At 47.5% G+C, this 18,017-nt stretch overlaps 1 long non-coding RNA gene across 2 annotated transcripts; it reads right to left on the bottom strand.

Annotated features, from left to right (window-relative positions):
- Positions 1 to 278: 278 nt before the first annotated feature.
- LOC134478003 (uncharacterized) lies at positions 279 to 12,871 on the bottom strand. Of its 2 annotated transcripts, XR_010050345.1 has the most exons (6): positions 12,743 to 12,871; positions 9,827 to 9,898; positions 9,044 to 9,182; positions 6,005 to 6,676; positions 2,224 to 2,388; positions 279 to 1,124 (listed from the first exon to the last, which is right to left on the bottom strand). It is a non-coding gene; the product is annotated as an uncharacterized LOC134478003 (long non-coding RNA). The 2 variants fall into 2 exon arrangements; XR_010050344.1 differs by lacking the exon at positions 2,224 to 2,388.
- Positions 12,872 to 18,017: the final 5,146 nt, after the last annotated feature.

Raw genomic sequence — 18,017 nt, 5'->3', positions numbered from 1 at the left:
GACTGCAGGAAGTTCTAGGACAGCCTGGGCTACATAGTGAGTTCAGAATGCCCTGCAGGGCACATGAGACGCTACCTCAAAACAATAACAGACAAAAAGAATAAAACTATGCATACATTATGATTGATCAAAGAAAACAGGGTATAAATATTTCAAAGAAAAGCCTACTATTAGAGCTTAGGGAAATCTCTATTTGTTATTAATCTAAAGAACAGATTTCACGAGCTATTATCCAATGAGCACATCTTTTCAAGTTTCACTTTATTCCAATAAGAATACTGAAAACATCACACTGTCCATAAATATGCTCAATAGCTTCTAATTAATAAAGAGCTTTGTACTGGACATGGCAGTACATGCTTGTAATCCCAGTTGTTCAGGAGGGTTCCAAGTCTGAAGCCAGCCTTGGTAAGTTGGCAAGACCTTGTCTCCAAACAGAACTGAAAATGGGCATGGATGTCACTGTACATCAGCATTGCCAGGGTGTAGCCAGCATTATGTATGTGCGTGTGCAGAAGTATGTGTGAGGGGAGAAACAGACACAGAGAGAACAGAAGACAGTTACTCATAACCCCACTATGAATTTTACCAGCTGCTGACACTCTGGAGACTTGTCTGCATCCTCACTGACAAATGCAGAAATGCACACAAGTATTACAATTAAATGCTGGGACTTTGTGAATGTCCAAAACTGCGCCTGCTCCTCAGATATCAGACCAGGTAGCTTTTCTATGACTAAGACATTCCCCTTTTAAGAGTACACAGTCACTTTAGTGTTATTTAAAATGACTGATTCTATGTTAGAGTGTTAACTGAAGCTAAAAAGCGATTACAGATTAGGAGCGTTCCCCAAACATCACAAATTCATTTCACTTGAAATTTGCTATTTAAATGACATATCAGATCCAAAAACTGCAAGGTGCAAATCTTTGCTGGTCTTCAGCAAGTGGCAATCCTCTTGTTTCAGCCTCCTGAGTGCTGAGATCAAAGGCACACATGGCAGCACCGGGTCCAGTGGAATTCTTGTTAGATTGCGGTGAGAGCCTTTTCAAGCTGCAGAACAGTTTCCCTGAGTGCTGGCTCTGCTGCCCAGTTGACTTTACACCCCAAAATGATGTTCTATACTTTAAAATAAAAACAAAAAACAAGTCAAAATATAACAACTTTAAAATATAAGCACTTTAAAATTTTAACAAGATTTTTGTTAAATACTCCCTTCACTAATCTTATCTAATTTTTTAAACATTTACTAGAAAGCTACAGTAGCCCTGTTTTCACAGAAAAGAGTGATACACAATTATTTTTTCTGTCCAAGAATTCAACCCAGGACCTCATGCTACCTGGCAGGTGCTGGGACACTTGCCTGTATTCCCAGTGCGTGATACACTTTTGTCTTTATTTCTACTTACAAGAGGCTTCAGCAGGGTAAAGGTATGTTTATGATGTCTGCAAATACCTCATCAATTTCCACGGACAGTTTTTTCTTCTTTCATCCCTAGGCCCAGGGGTGGAACCCATGGCCATCACACTGAGCTGCATCCCCAGCCCTTTGTGTGGACAAACATGGGCCTCCACAGCCAGCTCAGTCAGCCTTGTCTCTCTTTTGCTTGCTTTCTTTCTTTCTTTCTTTCTTTCTTTCTTTCTTTCTTTCTTTCTTTCTTTCTTTCTTGCCATTAATGTCTCAGGGGAAAAATTTTATGGCAACTTTTACTAGAGTTTACTTGGACTTGACATCATGCTGATATTTCTCTCTTTGTGATGGGGTTGGGATCAACCCCATGTCCTTGAGCACCCACTTGAGCTAAATTCCCAGTGGCAGCAGTCACCTACTTAACTGCCACTCTCACCCAGGTCCACTCCGCCCTCAAACCTGGAGGCTAAATCTGTACTCCAACCTGCCTCCAGAGCTGTAGAAAACATGCCAGTTCTAAATGCTAATGATTAACCATGATGAAAAATGAGCCCCTAAATGCTGAGTGTACATGAATATTACATATGTAAGTACAGCAAATATCAGTAGACAATTATGATTTTTGCAATGCTGGGACTGAATTTGGGGCTTCACCAGTGCTAGGCAAGTGCTCTCCAGTGCGGCTACGTACTCAGTCGTTGTACTGAATTAGCTTATGACCACAACCTGACACAACCCGTGGTAAGGTATTCATGTCAGTGGTGTTTTTAAAAGGTCTTTATCCCTCCTTTCCTGATTTATACAAATGTTACCTAGACCACATGTTGAGTAACTGCAGCAAGCTCCATCTCTGTGTGTAGGCTTTGTTGTATGATCTTTATTTTGTTGGAATTTTCCATACTGTCCAGCTCCTTTCTCAGGTTTTTTATTCTCAGTTTGTAGTTTTAGAAGATTACTTTCTGAAGCATGTTTTAATTCTGTTAGGTTAAAATAAAACAATATATTGTATATGAGAATTCTATAAACAAAGATCTTGAAAAAGCAAGCAGCAGAATATTTCCTAATTAATTAGACAGCAGAAAAATTTGAGTTAATAGGTTGTACATTCTATTTGGATCTGAAAATGACTCCCCAGACTTTTTGGCAGTGCAGATCAAATCCAGGAGTGCCTTTGCACTTCCCTTCTTCATGCCTACGTCATCATTCCGTTTCATTTTTCTGCAGTGCTGGGGACTTCACCTTGGGCCTTCAAAGGGGGCTACTTTCTCAGCACTGTTGTATTTGGAGACAGGGTCTTCCCAAATTGCCTAGGGTGGGTTTGAAGTAGGGATCCTTCTGCCTCGGCTTTCCCGAGGGCTGGGATTACAGGTGTGTGCCACCGCAGCTGGCTCCAGCTTAATTTGTTCATTTTGAGACAGGCTCTGGCTACATTGCTGAGACTGGCCTCAAACTTTTTGATTTTCCACCTCTACCTCCTAAACAGCTTGGATTAAAGGCATATGCCAGTAATCCCACTTATAATATTTTAATTCCCTCAGTGAAATAATCAGGACATTTATGTGTGATCATGACAGCTGTCTACAAGTGCTGCAATTGGCATCATGTAAAACAGAACTGGCTCTAAGTTACCAGAAGAACCGGTAGGGGATATACATAAAAACAAGCTCCTGCCTGCTTTATTATAAATGGGGCAGCTAACCTGAATTTTAGTGAAAATACTGACAAACACTTTCAACCATTTTTAATTTTAAAGAGAATTTAAAAACCCATAAAAAATACAGAACTTCAAAACAAGATAGGAAATTAACATTGCTTATTATATTGCATATTGTGGTCTTCAAGATAGTTGCTGTGATTACCAGATGCAGGACTACTCCAATAGAAGCAGTTAATGTTCCTTTCGATGAACTATGAGCATTAGCAGTAGAACTGTCTTAGGTATCTGTGTGTGTACACACATATGTATATATATATAACTTGCCTTGCTTCTTTTCTCCTTTTCCCTGTCCCATTTCTTTCCTCTTCAGCGGTTTCATTCTCTTTCAGAATATGCGTTATACCTTTTAGATCTTATTTACTCTTTCAGTTTCTTACACTAGGGAGACAACATGCTGTTTACCCATATTGGTATGTTTTATTTACTTGTAAGTATAAACTCTAGTTGCATCATTTACCTATAAAAGCCTTGAACTGATCCATCTTTATAGCCAAGGAATACTATCTTGTATTGAAATACCGTATCCTAGGGCCAGGTACTTGGCTCAGCAGCACAACTGCCTGCTTGGCAAACATGAGGTCGTGAGCTTGATCCTCACTATGAAAAACAAATACAAAATACATTACATCATTTTTATCCTTTTTGCGGTTGATGGGCATTTGAGTGGTTTCAAAGATCTATTAAAAATTGTGCTGCTATAACATGGATGAACATATGTCATTGTGGTATGATGTTTTCAATTCTTCTGGGGAAATACCCAAGAAGGGCAACAACTTGGTTGAATGGGACCTCTAGTCCTTTTTTGGAGGAGCCTCCACACTGATTTCCACAGTGCTTGCACCTGTCTACATGCCTACGAAGGTTGGCAAAGGATGTTTTCCCTCACAACCCCGCCAGTATTGATTATTCAATGATTTTTAAAGATAGCCATTGTTTCTGGGGAAAGGCAGAATCCCAGGACCTGATGTTTTTCAATTCTTTATATGTCCCAGATACAAGTCCTTTGTCTGAGGAACAGTTGGCTAGTTTCTCCCCAATATGTGTGTTTTCTTTTCATTCTGTTGGTGACTTACTTTGTTGTGAATAAAAAAACTTTGTAATAAGATGAAATCCCAGTTGTTGATCCTTGAAGTACTTCCTATGTAGTTTGTTTTTTTAATGAAATCTTTGTCTTACTGCCATGTCTTCAAGATTTCCACCTAATTTCTCTTCTAGTCAATTTCATATTTCTCTTTTAATATTTAGATCTTTGACCCATTTCTGCCAGGGATTTAGCTCAGAGGCACAAGCATCTGCCTGCGAAGTGCAAGGCCATGAGTTGAATCCCCGGCACCGAAAAAAAAAAAATCTTTTTTGTACTTTAGTGCACGGTGATACCCAGGGGTTTGTTTTTAGTTTTAGTATTCAGCATATGGAAAAAAGTTTTTCAGCACCATTTATTAAAGAGGATTTCTTTCACTGAACATCTTTGGCTCCTTTCTCAGTGAGAGTGTGGCTGAGTGTAGGTTGTGTCTGCATCTTTTCTGTTCCAATGATCCTCAAGTCTGTTTGCCAGTACCATGCTAATTTCATCACTGTGTAGCTTTGTAGTTTAATTTCAAGTCAGGGATTGTAATGTGTCTTGCTTTGCTTTGTTGCCCAGGATTTTAGGTCTCTTCTGGTTCCAGATGAATTTTAGGAATGTTTTCTCTAGACCTCTGAGGTACACTAGTGGTATTTTGATCAGGATTGTATTAAACCTATATAACAGTTTTGGGAATATGGACACTTACACAGTGTTGGTCCTTCCTATCCATAAGCAAGGGTATCATTCCATTTTCCAGTATCATCTTTGATCTCCTTTTTCAAAATCCTGTAACTTGTAATGTAAACGTCTTTTACTACCTTTGTTAGAATGATTCCTAAAAATTTCAGTTTTTTGGATACTATTGTGAAAAGTGTTGTTTCCCTGGTTTCTCTCTCATTGAGTTTGTTATTCGTGTACAAGAAGTCTACTGATTTTTGAGCATTGACTTTGTATCCAGCTACACCTCAGAATTTGTTTACTAAATCTAGAAGTCTTTTGTGGAATTTTGGGGGTCTTCTAAGTAGAGTATCTTGTGGTCTCCAAATAATAATTTCACTTCTTTCTTCTTTAGTCTTCTTCCTTTTATTTCTTTCTCTTGTATAATTGCTCTGGCTGTTTCCAGAACTATATGGAACAGGAGTAGTGATAGTGGATATCTTCACCTCGTTCCTGACTTTAGGTTGAAAGCTTTCAGTTTTTTTTTCCAATTAGTATGAGGTGGGCTGTTGGTCTGTCACAGAAGACTTTTTATCTGATTGAGGTAAAGACCATCCACCTATTCCAATTTTCTGTAGGATTTTTTTAAATCATGAATGAGTGTTGGACTTTACCAAATGCTCTTTCTGCATCCACTGAGATAAGCATGTGGTGTCTGTCCTGAGTTCTGTGAACGTGCTCTAGTATATTTACTGCTTTGCCTATGCTGAACCATCCCTGCATTCATCCTGGGATGAATCAGAGTTGGTGATGGTGTGCAATTTCCATGATGATTTGCTGCATTCCATCGGCCCAGCTCCTGAGGGCAGCCTAGCCAGCAGACCATGAAGGCTGAGGTGCTGGCAGAGAAGCCCTGACCCCGGGGTCAGCAGGGAGCTAGCCACCTGCCGACATGCCTCGCCCCTGCAAAGCGCAAGGCACTGCCCTACTGCCCAAGGCCACGCGCTTCATGTCCCATCTTCATACACGCCTATCCAGTAGCATGGGCAGTGTCACTGTGCATCCTGTGTCAAAGTCTCTCTGCCCTAAGCCTTTGCTATGGCTGCACCATCCCTACCGCCCCGCGTGCGGAAAAGCAATGAAAGCCCCTTACCTGGATAATCCGGTGGCAGACGCCATTTTGCTGCCCATCATGACCCCAGGAAGGGGCAACTTCCCAGGGCCAGCATGCAGCTTGGTATGGGCAGTGGCTGACAGCTGTGGGCGGGGCTTCCGTGACGTCACAGAGGCAGGGAGCCGCCTGTGGTCACCGCCCACTCAGGGTGGGTCTGAAGGGCCCCGCCCTCTCCAGCCTGGGAAGTGGATCTTGTGCTTCCTATTGCGTTTTGCACCAGAGGCGTTCCCATCCTGGCTCCACTGTATTTGGTTGAGCTTACCAGTTGGATAGGACTAATTAGCTAGTCCCAGACACCCAAATATCTAATTTCAGTGTAGTTCAAATTTTAATCTGAAGCCAAATGCGTAAAACAAGCTTCTGTGATCGTGGATGGCTGCGAGGTCAGAAAGAATGGCCACTTTGCTTTAGCAGGGGCCTCATGGTGTTCTCTCGCCGATTGGCATTGCTTGATTTCAGCCGATTTGCTCGCTGGTTTCCAAATCTTGTGAGCATCTTAGAAACATATTACTGACCCCAAATACTGGCTGTCTGATTTAGTACGTATTTCTCTTAACTCGTTGTTCCTGATAACTGCTGCCTCCCGCTTCAATTTGGAGAGAACTCAAAATTTCAGAGATCACAAGGACTATTCCGATTCAGTATGTATGTCTGTAGAGAACAGCACAAGCTTTATAAGTTTTCAGAACTTCTCCAAGCAGCATGTGTTCTAAAATTAGTCTGATACCATTATTACACAAGCAAAGCACATAAGCAAAGTTCACAGAAAAAGTACAAACTTAAGATATTAAAAGACACTTAACCTGCATTACTCTAAGAGAAATGTAAACCATATCTTAACACTTTTCATCTGTCAAACTGGCAAACACACAGATTCAGACAACACAGGGGAAACTATCTGTTGTGCTAACTTGGGTGGTTCTGATATATGTGACACTGGGTCAGCAGTTCCGTGTTAGCAGAATGGAAAAGCAAGGTGTGTTGGCCTTAGAAATACTAGCTCTTTGGGCCGGGCTTTTAGCTCAGCAGTGTAAGCGCCCGCCTGACAAGCACATAGGTCCTGAGTTTGACCCCGGTATCAATGGAAAAAAAAAAAAAAAGAAAGAAAGAATGTCTGGTTGCCAGGGTGCTGCTAAAGACATAAACTTGAGACAACTGGTCATTTTGCAGCCCAGATGTATAAGGAACTGGTGGCAGCCAAAAAGTCAGTGTTTGCAGACTTGCCCAGCTGATAGCTTCTAGACCCCAAAAGGTGAACAATGAGCATTCTTTCAGGTATCACTTTTATTTTAAGACTATTGTAGGTTCACATCGAGTTGTAAGAAATAGAAACTGCCGGATCCTTTTGCATGTGGCATTCCCTAAGTGGTGACATTTTCAACAACTACAGCACAATACCATAACCAGGATATTGGCACTGGGACAGTCAAAAGACAGAAGCCTTCTGTCACTAAAATATTCCTCCTGAAGTTGTTTTAAATGATTGTTTAATTGATGGATGGAGGCACTGGGTGTTGAACTAAGGAGCTTCCTCCCACTGAACCACACCCCCGGCCTTTTTTTATTTTCGAGTTTGAGACAGGGTTCCATTAAGTCATGAAGTCCACCAGGCTGGCCTTGAACTTGTGATTCTCCTGTCATACCCTCCCATCATGTGCAGCTTCACCAATGGCCCAAAAGCACTGGGGTCAAGCAGTCATGGACTGTAACCTCCATAACAGTGAGCCAAAATAAGCCCTTTATATGAGATGTGCTGTGCACCTGTAATCCCAGCACTAAGGAAGCCGAGACTTGAGGATCACAGTTCAGGCTCCGCTGGGAAATTTAAATAAAGAGCAAAAGGAGTGGGGGACTTAGTTCAGTGGTAGACGCCCCTGGGTGCAATCTTCTTCTGTACACAGGAAAGGAAGAACAACAAATGGCTGTTTGAACTGTTTATACACTTAACCTTCCATCACCCCCGGGGCAGCAGCACCACCTGATTCTCCAGGATGAGAACTAGCACAACTGCTCAGAGTGGGACAGAACATACAGCGAGGTGTCAGGGAGGGGCGGGAGGCTGCGCCCCGTTCATAGCTTGAACTACCTGGAATGATTCATCCCTAGCTGAGTGCCCTTCTCTGCTCCTCCAGGGCAAAGCTGGAAGACTCAAAAATTCTTGGGATGGAGACCGGGTTTTTCTACAGCTTAACAGTGATAAGCAAAGGACAGCGTAGGAGGAGACACATTTAAAACAATCTTAATGAGAGTTTTGGAGGTCTTAAAAGGGCTCCCTGTGAAAGCAGGAAAACAAGACTTAGAAAATGAACTCAGAGTTGGCAGTGATGGCTTGGAAGATGTACTTACACTGAATTTCTATTTCTTTTCTTTCTTGCTTTTTATTGTATTTATTTTGGTACTGGAGATGGAACTCACAGCCTCATGCTTGCCAGGCAGGCACTCATGCCACTGAGCTAAATCCCTGGCCCTTTCGTTTCTATTTCTGTATCAAGAGGAGGGAGAGACACTATATAATGCACCATATTCTTCTGCCTTGCTCACACTCCTTAAGCACTAATGCTGTGCAATGAAAACAATGTTCTTGACTGCATTCACCTGCACTGGATGAGACTTGTTATTTTTCCAGAACTGAGCATGTTAATTGTTGGAGCTTTTTTGGTTCAGTAGAGAAACAAAGGCAGAAAAGAAAAAAGGCCTTATCAGTGGGCATGGGAGAGCTGCCAAAGAGTGCAAGATCCCTCTGAGGCAGACAAAGAAGCCATGGGGCTTTGATTAGGTTGGACAGGGGATGGTGTTTGAAGAGGCGGGCAGAAAGACCTACTGACAGCTGATGGGGGAGATGCTGGCACATGCAGGAAAAGCAAAAAGGTCAACTGGAGATCAGAAGAACACAGAAATCAATACTAGAGGGACACGCTGTCATGTTAGGGTCCAGCACCAGGTTGGGCAGGCACCACGTGAGGTCTGGCAGGCTCCCACATGAGTGAAACCTATCACTAATTCAAGCGGATTTCATACCAAGAGCGGCTCGTAGGGTGATCTGGGGCTGATGCTGACTTCGCAGGGACACCTCCTCCTGTACTTCATTGTGGCCCCATCTGCCACCCAGTGTTCTTTCTTCTACTGTTCAGTTTCTTTAAGTCAAGGAATGAAACACCTAAAGGAAATAGCAAGGAAGGCTGCATCAAAAACCACGACTGTTTCCTGGTTTGTTACCAATAATACCTCCACTCACAAAATTATAGAACAATAAAGAAAATTACAAACCAGGCAACTTTAGTTTTATAGGAAAGTTACAACATCTAAATATACTAGGATTGTAGTAAAATACATATACACATCTCTCATGTGCACTTATATGCACACATTTTGTGAGATACTCATTAAATTCCTGTGTTGTGAAATAATTCAAGCTTTCATTTTTTGGAAATCGCCTGATTATAGACTTTGATATTTATTCAGTGAATCAATCCTTCAATTTTATAGCCTTAAATCTTTTGTTGTCAGTCAAAACTGCCTAACACTGCTTTTCATTATGATAGACAATGTGAAATCTGTACTTCTAAAAAATTTCTAAGCACATTATTACAGTTTTGTTGCCTATAGGCACACTGTTGTAAACAGAAGTACAGAATTCATACACCTTCGATACCAAATGCCCAGCAACTCACATTCCCCTCATTCTCGGACCCTAACAATCACCATTCTATTGCCTGCTTGAAAGGTTGCTATATTTTAAGCGTCTCACATAAAGAAAATTGTGTAGTATGTGTCCTTCTGTGATTGGTCTACTTCACTAACCTTTCTGGGTACTTCTGCAAAACAACAGAAACCAGGAGTGAAACCATCTGCGCTCCCATGTTCACAGCAACACTTTCCATAACAAACAAGATGTAGAAGCAATATAAACGTTACTGTTGCAATGGATAAAAACCAGGCCATAGGATTCCTACAATCCCAAAGTATTCTGCCACTAAAAAGAAGGGGAACTCTGTCATAGGTAACAATGCAAATACATTTCTTTTCAATTAATTTAGTAGCCATAGAACTTTGTTAGGGAAATATGGGAAGCCCCAGATAACTTCTCTCCCACACAAATTACAACTGCAACCAGACACAGACAGAAAGCGCATACTGTACTTCAAAATGCTGCAAGCATGCAGTACCAGGCAAATGGGGACTGGAATCCAAAGGAGAACAACAGCCCATAATGGGCTGTTCCATGTTGCGTTTCTCCTTCTGTGTCTTCCAGCTTTGTTTAGGGAAAATAAATTCCAGTAATCACTGAAAGAATAAATTCTGGACCCCAATCCTTGTTTGTATCCAGAGAAGTGTGGACTTCTGCTCGGGGCTGGGGGTGCATCTGAGGGTTAAAGAGTCATCCCATCCCACTTTTGTGGGGTTTTTTCCTCACGGGTTGCAAAGTTGTCCAGCAGCCTCAAGAGAGGCAGAAGGGGGGCTGGGGATTTAGCTCAGCGGCATAAGCGCCTGCCTTGCAAGCAGCCAGTCGTGAGTTGGATCCCTGGTACCGATAAAAACGAAAAAAAGACCAAAAAAAAAAAAAAAAAAAAAAAAAAAGAGAGGCAGAAGGACCTAAAGCCCCAACAAATGACCTGTGCCCACAAAGGAACAGGCAGTGACTTCTGCTGTATGAAGAGAATGAGGGAAATTGCCACTATGTTTGTACTCTATTGCTGTTGCTGATGGCCTGAGGGTTGACCTGCCCTGGGGAAGTTCTCTTCTTGTGGCAGGAAAATGTAAATGGCATTTTAAAGAGGAGAGAGCTACAGAAAGAAATCACTGAAGTCTGTGAGAGAGCCAGCACAAGGTCTAAACTCACACTGAGCGGCTTGCACAGAATAGTTCCAAAGAAGCAAGGCAAAGGCTTTGGGTAGTGACTGAGCTATCAACCACCAGGCATCCAGTAGACCACCAGGGCTGGGGGTGGGGCACTGTGGCCTGAGCACAACCTGGACCCTGCAAAGCAAATGCAGGATGCGGTCTGACCCTGCTGCCTTGACAGCTTTGCAGAACAACAGAACAAGAGAAACCATTGCTTGCTTTAGGATTTTAATAGGAACCAGAGTCTGCTAAATCAACCAGCAAACTGTCCAGGGCACTATCCAAAACTAAGCAATAGTACATATAGAAAATTAAGACAATCTGACCAATCCTCAAGGGAAAGGGCAATATCCAGCCCTGCAACAACCCACATAAAGGAAGGATCATGGAAAACCCCTACCATGGAAGCAGAAAGCCTGATCAAACTGTAGACACTTTGTTCAGTAAAGGTAAAGCCATTCTGTTCTCAGCCACTGAACTCAGCTAAATCATATGATTTCATGCAACTGAAAGCCCTGGGAACATGCTGACAACTTTGCTACACACAACTATGTTCACCACAAGATAGCCATTGTACCACATCCTTCAGCTAAAAGCTTGCAACTCTTCCCCACGACCTCTGTTTGCCACTCTATAAAAAAGACAAGCTCTCTGCAAATACCACCTCAGACTTTGAGGATGACTCCCCTGGAGATCACTAAATTTCCTTTCTTCTCCTGAGCTCCTGGTTACTGTTAGCTCAGTTTCCCCTACATCACTAGAAAAAACCATTCTCTTAGAAAGAGACAAAGAGAAAGAGAGACACAGAGAGAGAGAGAGAGAGAGAGAGAGAGAGAGAGAGAGAGAGAGAGAGAGAGAGAGAGAGAGAGAAAGAAAGAAAGAAAGAAAGAAAGAAAGAAAGGCAGAAAGAAAGGCAAATACCCTTGACATGAATGGAATATGACATCAATAGAATTCATTTAATGGAAATAAATAAGCTTCCATCAGAAAAAGAACAAGAGTCCAAGACTCTGCGGGGCATTAAAATGCCAATCTAAAAACAAAGAGAAAAAAAGAACAAAAAAATTAAGAGTCTCAGAGACATGCAAAGCAACACGAAAAATTTTAACATCTTACCATCCTCATGGGTAAAGGAGGAGTTGAGGAACAAGAGAGATACAGGAAAAAGTGGGAGATAGGTCACAATTCATGGAAAACACATCTAAGATGCTGGGAAAAGTCTCATCCAAGACACGCTCAACTCAATACACAAGCATGAAGACAATTCTGCAAAATACTCAGAGAAAATAACAGGTCCAATACAAGGAAATGTCAATTTAAAACTTCCCATGGAAAGCACACCAGCCACAAGAGACTGAGAGAACACCTTGCAGGGCCAGAAGAAAAGGTCCCCCCAGGCACTGTGTGTGTGTCTGTGTGTGTGTGATGTAAGTTCTGGGCCCCAAATGAAAATAAATAGGAAGGTTAAAGGAGGGGAGAAAAACGCAAGGGAATCTGTTACTAGAAAGCTTGCTACAGAAATACACGAAGGAATTTTCTTCAGGTTGAGGGTAAAAGGCAGGAACAGGCAGGGTATAACTTCAGGAATCAAAGAGGAGGAAAGGAATGCTGCCTGTTTGGATATCTGATGCTGGTTACTCTCCTCTTCAGTTCACACACAGGGCAAGAGCAGGAAGATGCAAAAGCCTGATGCCAAAGCTTTCAAGTGTCCCAGGTGGGGCTAGGCAGGAACCCTGCTCCCCTAGTCCCTCCTCCTAGGTAGGATCAGGGCCCACAGGTGACAGCCCCTGGGCTCTGCCTCAGGGCCCTCAAGGGACTGCAGCAGCTCATTTCCCCTTAGCTGTCCCCCTCAGCCCTGGTATGAGGGCGGGAAACCTGCAGCCTGTTTGCAAGCAGTGGCAATCCTCAGGGTCGCGGGCTCCTGTCCCCATCTTGCTGCAGAGAGGCAGAGGAACCGCCCTCCCGGGAAAGTTACAGAATGTTGCAAACGCGCCGCGCGGCTTTTGACCGTTTGTGCACGCGGGCACGCGGGCCTGAGCACCCGCCTGCGGGGCGGTTTTTGGTCTCGAGCTGCGAAGCCGCGTCCTGGCAACAAAGCATTGCAGTTCAGGCGGCAGAGCAGTTGGCTGCTTCAAGCAGTGCGCTCTGCCAAGGTCTGGGATAGAAGTACCCCCGTTCCCCAATAGTTCCGGGGAGCAGTGCCGCGGGCTAGCTTTGCCCCGCAGCCCTGCTCCCTGCCCGCGGGGGCAGGACCTTGCCCCAAGGGCCCACCTTTGTGGGCCCCTCTCGGCACCTGCCCAGAGCCCTGGGTGGGCGCATCCCGCTTAGCCAGTGTGCCCGCGGATCCAGTCCTGACGTCTGGCATCAGGCATCAGGCATCCCGGGCTTGACCTCAGTGCTCTGGGCAAGAGTGCCCGGAGCACTGCTCCCCTACCTGCAGGCCCTTTTGGCCCTTGAGGCCCTTGAGGCCCTTGCGGCCCTTGGGGCCCTTGGGGCCCATGGGCCAACAGGTAGGCTCTCTTCTGGGGAGGCCAGTGCTTCCCGCAGACGATTTTCAGACACGCCGCAGCAGCAGCCGTAGGTCCTCCCGCAGGGACTGCTCGGGCATTTGGCTCTTGAGGCAGGAGGCTCAGCAGAGGAGGGCCGCCCAGGAGGCTGCGAGGCCCCCGTCCGCCTTCAAGCCCGTGGTAGGCCGGCGAGGCCAGGTGCCTTATGTCCCCAGGCCTGGGCCTCTGAGCACAGACCACCGCAGGCAGAGCGCCAGAGCTCCAGCTGCCCGCTACCCCCAGCCCTCCTGTGTGAGCTCCTTGAAGCGAAATGCCATCAGCAGCTCCTACAGCTCCACCGGGGGGCTGCCGGGACAGCGCAGGAGGGCTGCAGCCCACTCGCACCCCAGGCCGCCCCCGGGCTCTGCCAAAGATCTGAAGGCGGCCAGGCAGGACAGCCTCCAGCAACCGTGTTCGGCCCCCCAAGTTCCCCTCAAGCCCGGGAACGAGGTGGTGGCAGACACACCATCCAGACACGAAGAAACCAGAAAGGAACACGAGATGACACCAGAGGGTGCTGGCCTAGGAAGAAGAAAGATCCCTCTCCTGAGGCGTCGCCAAGGGCCACCCCTCAGGCTGCCACCACCTCCGGAACTGAGCTATAAGATCACCGCGGAGCACATAGGTCAGGAGAAGGAGGCAGCATTCCAGCTTGTGAATGCCAGGCTGATGGGTAAGTTGCAGGCCCTAGACATCAGCAGCACCACACAGCCTGTCTGCCCTCCTCCCCTGCCTGCCACAGGTACTGCTCCTGAACCCTTGATCTCTGCGGGGGAGAGTAACCACAGAAAGCAGCAGGACTCCACCCTCACCAGTAGCCCTCAGCCTTCCTGCTCTGCTTCCCAGCCTCTGCCAGGTACTGATCCACCCATGATCCCTGCAGGGAAAGGTAAGAACAGAAAGAGGGCCCTAAGAACAGAAAGGGCCCCTAAGATCTTTGATGTCACAGAGCCTTCCTGCTCTGCTCCCCTGGCTGTCCCAGGGACAGCTCCTCCACACACCATTCCCACAGGGAAGGGTAAGAACAAAAGGGAGAAGGTCCCTGAGGTCTTTGACCCCACATGGCTTTTCTGCTCTGCTCCCCTGGCTACTCCAGGGACAGCTCCTCCAGACACCATTCCCACAGGGAAGGGTAAGAAGAAAAGGGAGAAGGCCCCTGAGGTCTTTGACCCCACACAGCTTTTCTGCTCTGCTCCCCTGGCTACTCCAGGGACTGCTCCTCCAGACACTATTCCAACAGGGAAGGGTAAGAAGAAAAGGGAGAAGGCCCCTGAGGTCTTTGACCACACACGGCTTTTCTGCTCTGGTCCCCTGGCTACTCCAGGGACTGCTCCTCCAGATACCATTCCAACAGGGAAGGTTAAGAACAAAAGGGAGAAGGCCCCTGAGGTCTTTGACCACACACGGCTTTTCTGCTCTGGTCCCCTGGCTACTCCAGGGACAGCTCCTCCAGATACCATTCCAACAGGGAAGGGTAAGAAGAAAAGGGAGAAGGCCCCTGAGGTCTTGGACCCCACACAGCTTTTCTGCTCTGGTTCCCTGGCTACTCCAGGGACAGCTCCTCCAGACACCATTCCAACAGGGAAGAGAAAGAACAAAAGGGAGAAGGCCCCTGAGGTCTTGGACCCCACACAGCTTTTCTGCTCTGGTTCCCTGGCTGCCCCAGGGACAGCTCCTCCAGACACCATTCCAACAGGGAAGGGTAAGAAGAAAAGGGAGAAGGCCCCTGAGGTCTTTGATCCCACAGAGCCTTCCTGCTCTGCTCCCCTGGCTGCCCCAGGGACTGCTCCTCCAGACACCATTCCAGCAGGGAAAGGTAAGAACAGAAAGAAGGCCCCCAAAGAGAAGACAAGCAGGGAACCTTTAAGCTCTGCTCCCCTGGCTGCCCCAGGGACTGCTCCTCCAGTCACCATTTCAGCAGGGAAAGGTAAGAACAGAAAGAAGGCCCCCAAAGATAACAAATGCATGGAGCCTTTGGGCTCTGCTCCCATGGCTGCCCCAGGGACTGGACCTCCATCCACTGTGCCTGCAGGGAAGAGTAAGAACAGAAAGGAGAAGCCCTTCCTGGGCTATGGGAACCCACTGACATCTCCAGCCACAGCTACAGCCTCTGCTGTACACACAGACACTAACAGAACAGAGCTTCCAGTGGACATCACACCTCCACCTGATCCTCTCCTTTCTGGGCCTCTGGCCCCTGACACCAGTGGCAGCTCCCTCCCTTCTGCACAGCCAACTGTGACACTGCCCCTTGGCAGCACAGCCATAGCCATGGGCTTTGGTCCCCAGGTGGTGCCCAGCTTTGGGCTGTCCTCTATATACGTCACACCCCCACACAATGCTCCTCTTCCGGGGCCTCCCACTGGCACCAATGGGAACTCCTTCCCATCTCCACAGATGACTGTGGCACCGCCCAGTGGCAGTACAGCCACAGCCATGGGCTCTGGTCCCCACATGGTGCCCAGCTTTGGGCTGTCCTCTATATACGTCACACCCCCACACAATGCTCCTCTCCCAGGGCCTCCCACTGGCACCAGTGGGAACTTCTTCCCATTTCCACAGATGACTGTGGCACCGCCCAGTGGCAGTACAGCCATAGCCATGGGCTCTGGTCCCCACATGGTGCCCAGCTTTGGGCCATCCTCCATATACGTCACACCTCCCAACAAGGCTCCTCTTCCGGGGCCTCCCACTGGCACTAGTGGGAACTCCTTCCCATCTACACAGATGACTGTGGCACCGCCCAGTGGCAGTACAGCCATAGCCATGGGCTCTGGTCCCCAAGTGGTGCCCAGCTTTGGGCCATCCTCCATATATGTCATACCTCCACACAATGCTCCTCTTCCGGGGCCTCCCACTGACACCAGTGGGAACTTCTTCCCATCTGCACAGATTAGTGTGGCACCGCCCAGTGACAGCATAGCCACAGGCACATCCTCTGCTCCCCAGACAGGGACTGACACCGGAGTAGAACCTATGGATACCACACCCCCAGCTGATCCTCTTCCCGGGGGGGCTCCTCCTGGCACCAGTGGGAACTCCTTTCCATCTGTACAGATGTCTATGGCACCACCCAGGGGCAGCACAGCCACAGGCACGTCCTCTGCTCCCCAGTCAGGGACTGACACTGGTGTAGAACCAATGGATACCACACCTCCACCTGATCCTCTTTCCCAGGGGGCTCCGGCTGGCACCAGTGGGAACTCCTTTCCATATGTACAGATGTCTATGGCACCACCCAGGGGCAGCACAGCCACAGGCACATCCTCTGCTCTGCAGACAGGGACTGACACTGGTGTAGAACCAATGGATACCACACCTCCACCTGATCCTCTTCCCCAGGGTGCACCCACTGGCACCAGTGGGAACTCCTTTTCATCTGCACAGATGACTATGGCACCACCGAGTGGCAGTACAGCCACAGGCACATCCTCTGCTCCCCAGTCAGGGACTGACACTGGTGTAGAGCCTATGGATACCACACCTCCACCTGATCCTCTTCCCCAGGGGGCTCCTGCTGGCACCAGTGGGAACTCCTTTCCATATGTACAGATGTCTATGGCACCACCCAGGGGCAGCACAGCCACAGGCACATCCTCTGCTCTGCAGACAGGGACTGACACTGGTGTAGAACCAATGGATACCACACCTCCACCTGATCCTCTTCCCCGGGGTGCACCCACTGGCACCAGTGGGAACTCCTTTTCATCTGCACAGATGACTATGGCACCACCGAGTGGCAGTACAGCCACAGGCACATCCTCTGCTCCCCAGTCAGGGACTGACACTGGTGTAGAGCCTATGGATACCACACCCCCACCTGATCCTCTTTACCAGGGGGCTCCCGCTGGCACCAGTGGGAACTCCTTCCCATCTGCACAGATGACTGTGGCACCGCCCAGTGGCAGCACAGCCATAGCCATGGGATCTGGTCCCCAAGTGGGGCCCAGCTTTGGGCCGACCTGTGCATATGTGGCAGCCCCACACAATTCTCTTTTTCCGGCGCCTCCCCCTGGCACCAGTGGGATCTCCTTCCCATCTGCACAGCTGAATGTGGCACGGACCAGGGGCAGAAAGATCACAGCCTCTTCCTGGCTAGGACAGAGCTTGAGCCTTGGTGCGCCCCCACATAAACGGCGCTCTTAGGGTTCCTCCAGCACCCTGACCACCCTGGGGGCCGCTGATGGGCAGCAGCATGGAGCAGCCACCAATACCCACGGTCTCCGTTTCTGGGCCCTGGCAGCTCCAGCTCTAGGCCTAGCCCCACCCCCTGTTTCAGGTCAGCCAGCCTCCTGTAGCCCAGCACAGGCAGCCTTTGGCGATCCTGACTCACAAACATGACCTCAGGCATCTTGGACAGCTACCAGGCAGCTTCTAATGTCACCCGTGTCTTTTCCCTTCTGGAACTTCAATCGCAGCTGCCTCTGCCACAGCCACCTACATGCCCAGTGCTCTGACCCAAGTCTGGCACAGCAGATGGCCTTTCTCCAAGGTAAAGCTCAGCCCTTATCCAAGGTAAAGCCTGGCTAGAGCTCAGGCTTAGTGATGGTGACAGCTTCCGGTTCAACAAGGGGCCAAACCAAGGGAAGATATGGGTGCACCCA

This window comes from Cavia porcellus, unplaced genomic scaffold (genome assembly GCF_034190915.1).
Source record: "Cavia porcellus strain 051 isolate PalLab524CR breed Dunkin Hartley unplaced genomic scaffold, mCavPor4.1 scaffold_11, whole genome shotgun sequence".
Lineage (NCBI taxonomy): Eukaryota > Metazoa > Chordata > Mammalia > Rodentia > Caviidae > Cavia > Cavia porcellus.
The sequence above is the reverse complement of the archived record's forward strand: the minus strand, read 5'-3'. Positions and strand labels throughout refer to the sequence as shown.